The sequence below is a fragment of the Chelonia mydas genome, chromosome 11, assembly GCF_015237465.2.
Source record: "Chelonia mydas isolate rCheMyd1 chromosome 11, rCheMyd1.pri.v2, whole genome shotgun sequence".
In the NCBI taxonomy this organism is placed as follows: domain Eukaryota; kingdom Metazoa; phylum Chordata; order Testudines; family Cheloniidae; genus Chelonia; species Chelonia mydas.
Genome location: NC_051251.2, coordinates 62,128,654 through 62,134,391, shown reverse-complemented (window position 1 = coordinate 62,134,391; position 5,738 = coordinate 62,128,654). Strand labels below are relative to the sequence as shown.

The 5,738-nt window shown below is 38.3% G+C and overlaps 1 protein-coding gene across 1 annotated transcript in view; it reads left to right on the top strand.

Moving 5' to 3' along the window:
• The first annotated feature begins 3,327 nt into the window (after positions 1 to 3,327).
• Positions 3,328 to 5,738, top strand: part of DYTN (dystrotelin) — a 61,211-nt gene continuing 58,800 nt past the window's right edge. The window contains exon 1 of the mRNA XM_043525574.1: positions 3,328 to 4,351. The gene's annotated coding sequence lies outside the window, so the exon portion shown is untranslated. The remainder of the gene's footprint in view (positions 4,352 to 5,738) is intronic.

Below are 5,738 nucleotides of genomic sequence, written 5' to 3'. Positions count from 1 at the left end.
CCAGGATTTTAAAAAAGGGATGCTTTCTTTTATTTGCTTTCTGATACCTGTATGTTTGAATTAGTAATATTAATACTGTATTAAAATAAGAAATTAAAATGTAAGTGTAGCATTAATGTTACATATTTAAAGTGTAGTTTTACTCTGAGAAGTAACAGTAAAAATGGCATCTCTTTGCTCAGCAAATATGACTCTATATGCACAACAGTAATGTATTTGCTCACTTTAGTGACAAAAATATTCTTAGCCTTACAGAGCCAACAGAACAAAGATGGAATAGAATCTGCATCTTATTCAATCTTGCACAGCCTCAGGTGATTGTTTACTGAGTTCCAGTCAGTTACACCTGTGCAAACCCATTGAGGAAAATGTTGTTGCACAGATAAAGCTGAGTCCCAGTTTGTCTTACAGAAGCTTTATCAAAGATGCTGATGCAGAGAGTGAAAAAGCGCAGATTGATCCTCAGAATCCAGAAGGAGGTGGTAGTTAGGAAACAAATCTTTTACTTAAGTACTGAGCACATTTGACACAAAAATTAGTAATACAACAAACATGGAAGCCATGATATCGACTTTGCAAAGTCACTTTTCAGACTAGAACTTGACATAGAACAGAAAAGAATCAGAGAATGAAAAAAAACCAAGCATTTAAAAATATTGAGGCGCTAAAGCAGTAATTGCCTTTTTTTAAAAAAAATTTGTGCTGGAGAAGTCACGATACAATAAAGAAAAGCACCTTAGCTGTACACTGTAGAGTTGCACTGTTGTGCTTTTTTTTTTTTTTTTTTGCAGCTTCATAGGTTTTAAACTCACCCTCTCCTTAGGTGCACCCAGCCAAAAGGACCTTTAGTGCATCTGTCCAGATGTAGCCATAACTTGGCTTCAGTACCTGGGGAGAATTAGTAGAGGCCAGTTAGCACTGCTGGCAGCACTATTGGTCCTAAGAGACTCACATCTGGGCAGGGTCATGGAATCAGTAGGAATACTCGTGAATAAGGGTTGCAGGATCTGGCACTTGATAAATGAATGAATCAAAGGGTTATAATGGAAACTTTTATGCAATTTATAGGAAACGCAGACTGGTTTTGCATATCCAAAGAATCATTTGAAAGGTTCACAAAGCCTTAATCGTGACAAAGTTTGCTCAACCCAAGATAATACACAAAATACATTTTCAAGGGTCATTATTGTCACTTACTAGAGAGGAGGTACTAAGGGAAAAATTCCATCCATATTTATTACATAAGGTAAATGTAGTGGTGCCAAGACCACTCCCTTTATAAAGGGAACAGATTTGAACAAAATGGTACTGAGAGGTGTTCTCTGCTGCTTATGGACCAACACACAACTCCCATTACAGTTAATGAAAGTTTTGCCAGGGTAAGTACTTCAGGATTTGGCCTTAATTTCTTGACACAGCCATTGAAAGCATTTTCTTTCTGAATGTAAATTCTGCATAGCACACTCTGATCAGCACAGCAAAAGTATGTTTTGCTCCCTGGATTGGCTCTAGAAAATATAAGTAATAATAAAATGGGAGACTTAATAGACAGTCAACCCTGTGTGACAAGCTCTGGTGCGTGACGTCCCCGATTAAGCTACAGGACAACAGTGTTATGGTCAGGGCAAGAATTCTCTTTAATCACAAAAGATCATTTCATTGCTTCTTAGTGCTTCATCTTAAAAGGAAGAAAAGTTGATATTTTTTCTTTCATTTTTCCTCCATTAATTATTTCATTCATTCCGTTAGTTTCAAAAGGCAATACTCGTATGCTTAAAGGTAAGCAGATGCTTAAGTCCTTGCCTAAATCAGGGCATTGGATAGCTGCAGTAGACCTTTTCATGTGTACTCAGTGGAAGTTGGTTGTACACCAGCTCCTTTCTTTTGTTAGTCTACATATTTTAATAGACAACCTTAAAAATAAATTAAATGCCATTGTGCATTCTTAATTTCCTTTTTCTGTGAAGTTTGGAATCAGGATAAACATTTTTGCTGTTATCTGCAACAAATAAAGAGTGTTTGAATAAACTAATTTCTGTTCAGATGGAGGCTCCATTTGACAAGGGAGGAAACTAAGATGAGTTCTTTAGTTCTTTGCCAGTTGAGATGGACTAAATGGGGAGAGGGAGTCTTGTGAGTCAAAGGAAAGGGAGTTTATGAGAAGAGTGCTCAGGTGGCCCAAAGGAGGGTGGGAGCTTGGGTGGGATTTGGAAATGGAAGTTGAGTGTTTTATAGAAGGAATAGCACAGATGGGAAGAGTGTCATGGAGGCAGCAAGTTGTTGTACCAATAAAATAAAAACCAGCAGGATCTTATTAAAGGGAAAAAGGCAAAATACCACATTTATTGTGAATACAGAAAGAATCATAGTAAGCAGTTAGTTACAGCTGTAACATTCCATTCAATCTCATCTTTATTCACACATTCATTCATACACACACACACACACAGGTTCTGCAAGGTTGTTATCATAGTAAGCAGTTAGTTATAGCTATAACATTCCATTCAATCTCATATTTATTCACACATTCACTCATACACACACACACACACACAGGTTCTGCAAAGTTGTTATCATAGTTACCAGCCTTAGAGTTGCTCATGCCAAGCCACTGGCCAGGTGGCCTGGACATGAGGAGGGAGCAGGGCCTTGTCAGATGCTCATCTGATGCTCCTGGAAGTTGGTTTGCAGAATCAGACTCCAAAGTTCTGACTTTTTAGAGTCTATTTTTATAGGAATTTCTTCCTATGCCAGTCTATGGGAATTGCTTCATCATGCTGTTGCTGAATCAATCAGCAGATAGCACATTCCTGACGGCTCCTAGATGTTATCTTGTTCTTTGGTTCTCCCATTCTTGAGGCTGTTGGGTGGATTCCAGTCTGCCCTCCGGGGGTCCTCTGGTTATTTCCACTTGACGCCTTCTTCAGCCGATGGACACTGGATTCTTAGGCTGGCACCTCCCTGATCATTCAGTTATTATCCACACCAAGCATCCATCCACATACATCCTCTATCTCTATTTTAATCACAATTGTTAATACAACAAAAGGGCGGGGAGTCTCTGGGTGCTGTTTCTATTGTTAGAGTATTGCTTTGAGTCTCTGTGAATTGCTTTGAGAACAGACTCTGTCTTAGAATGTACTAACACAACTAGCAGCTTGCAAGTTTCACACACAGAGGGAGAGAAACAGTACCAAAAACCAAGAGACCTCTTAATTAGTAATACCCTGGAATTTAAACTATGGGGAATCAAACTCGTTTGTGATTTTAATACAGAACTTCTTTAATATGATCCAACAAAGTGAGGGACCTAAGTTTATTATGGGGGCAACTGTCTCCTGCGTAGAGGTCATACTGGAATCAAGAGTCTCCTGGGTGTCTTAGGGAAATCATGTAGGAGTCAGATGATTCCTGGGGCAAGGGTGCTTCAATGGGGGCACTGGTTTCAGGGAATAGATGTGGCTCTACTCAAAACCAGTTTGTCACATTTTCTTCAAACTTTGTAAGTATGTTCTCCTTGGCCTTCAGAGTATTTCTACCAGTTTTTAGACCAGACCAATTTTCTAAACCTAAATTATAGGATAGTTAAAATCTGACATTGTAACAGCCTCTTTGTAAGATATTTGTTCATACATTCTCAGATTTAGTATCTTTTAAGCCATAAATAATTTCCAGTGCATACTTTATGAGCTATTATTTAATGCTGCATATGCTGGGAATGTGTAGAATATGTGAGTTCTGATATACTGCCTGTCAGAATAACTGGAAAAGCTTAATTTTAAAACTTCTTTAAATAAATGAATTTCTCTTGACAATTTTAGCACATGCATTGCACATACTGTACCATTTGGCTGTACTGTAAAATGTGTAAGCTTTCTCGTTACACTAAAACTGCTTTACCTAGGGGGTTACATTACCAGTTCGGCTTATTACTGTCCCTGTTTGAGTTGTCAGACTAGTGGGTTGTCACAGGACACTTTGCTTCCTGCCTGAGAGAGAATGACTTCCTCCAGTGTCCATAGCAACATCATGTTTCTCAGCAACCGGGAGATGCTTGTTTGTGTTTCCCCATTCTAGACCTGTTACCTCGCAGTAGAAGAAAAATGGCCCTTTGAAACAACGATCAAGGAAGTTCTGTATTTAATTATTCAGAATATTTATTACTCTTCTGTGTTTTGACTGCTGAGACAATGTACAGTGTCTTGAGCCGAGCCTTTCCTGTGTATTACTGTGAACAGCATTCATTTTAAAGCAAAATCTTTTAGAGTTGTGTCTTGAAATCAGCTTTTAACTACTGAACAGCTTCCACAATACCTTGTGACTTCCAGGCCTTTGAAGGTAATCGAGAAAGGTAAGAACCGTTACTGTATTTGAGAAGAGATTGTATTTACAATTACAGCATGAGAATAAGTCCCTTTCGCCCCTCCCCCCAAAAAAGTATAAGAAAATGTTTTATATTGCTATGGCTTCTTCAGGGTATTTAAGTACAGATCACCCTGAATATCTCACTTGACTCGGTTTTGCCTGACTAAAGACTGCAGGATTGGTCCTGGTGATCTACTGTAGATATCTTTGCCTTCCAGAATCTTAGTTAGCCTATGTTTTAAAAAAAAAAAAAACCAATGCAAGACCCAATACTGGAAACACTCATGCAAATGAGTAACTTTAATGCATGTGACTATTCCCACTAGTTTCAATGGAACTACTTATGTGAGTAATGTTACTTATACCTTGCACTTCTGTTGTTACTTTTGTTCGCTGGATTAGTCCCTAAGGTTGTACGAGTTCTGTCATGTCTATTCATGATTTATCTTATACTACTAGTTTGTTCGGATAAGGCCTATTGAATTATTAAATAAGCATTTAGACATTGTTACTGACATGCTATACTGTGCATCAAGTATAGTACATCAGATCCCACTGAAATTGAGAAGAGGTGTTAATGCAGCAATTAGTTGCTACCTGGATAAATATTACTTTTTATTTTGCTTACTTTATGTACAGAACAGATACTAACCTTGGGCTAAATCCTGTTCACCTCACGAGTAATCCCCATTAAAGGCAATCACGTTAGTTACCTCCCTCTTTAAAACACAAAAGTTTATAAGTTCATCATGTGAGTGGGTGTGATAATGTAATAATGCCTTTAAAACACTTTGAGCCAAATGCATTGCTAATGCACATGGATGCAACTTCATTGGTATCTGAGGGCTCCATCCTGCAAGATGGTGAGCACTCTAGTCCAACCCAGAGCACCTGTTTCACTTTAAGCACTTGAATAGTCCCATTTACTTCAACAGGACTACATCTATACTTAACTTTTAGGATATACATAAATGTTTTGGTGGACCAAGCTAAAATGTTCAACATCTTGCAGGATCAAGCCTTAACAGATTTGCACTCACTGCATAACTTCATTGAAGTCAGTGGAACTGTTTCCATTTATGTTAACGCCCAGTTTGCCCCATGTACCTTTATATACAATGTCACCTCTTGCTTTATTTTGTATACCTTTGTTGGGAAAAAAAAGTAAGAGGTAATTATTGTAGCAGGCTGCATCTATATAAGTCTATGTCTTATAAGAAAAGTGAGGCAGCCTTTAGGTAACTACACCTTTAATAACAACGTATACCCTGATTCACTGGCATGGAACCCTGCTGTTCTGGGGTCCCACTGATTTCCCTGGGACTGCACTAGTACATCAGTATGCACCTGCTTAAGAACTTTTGAGAATTGGG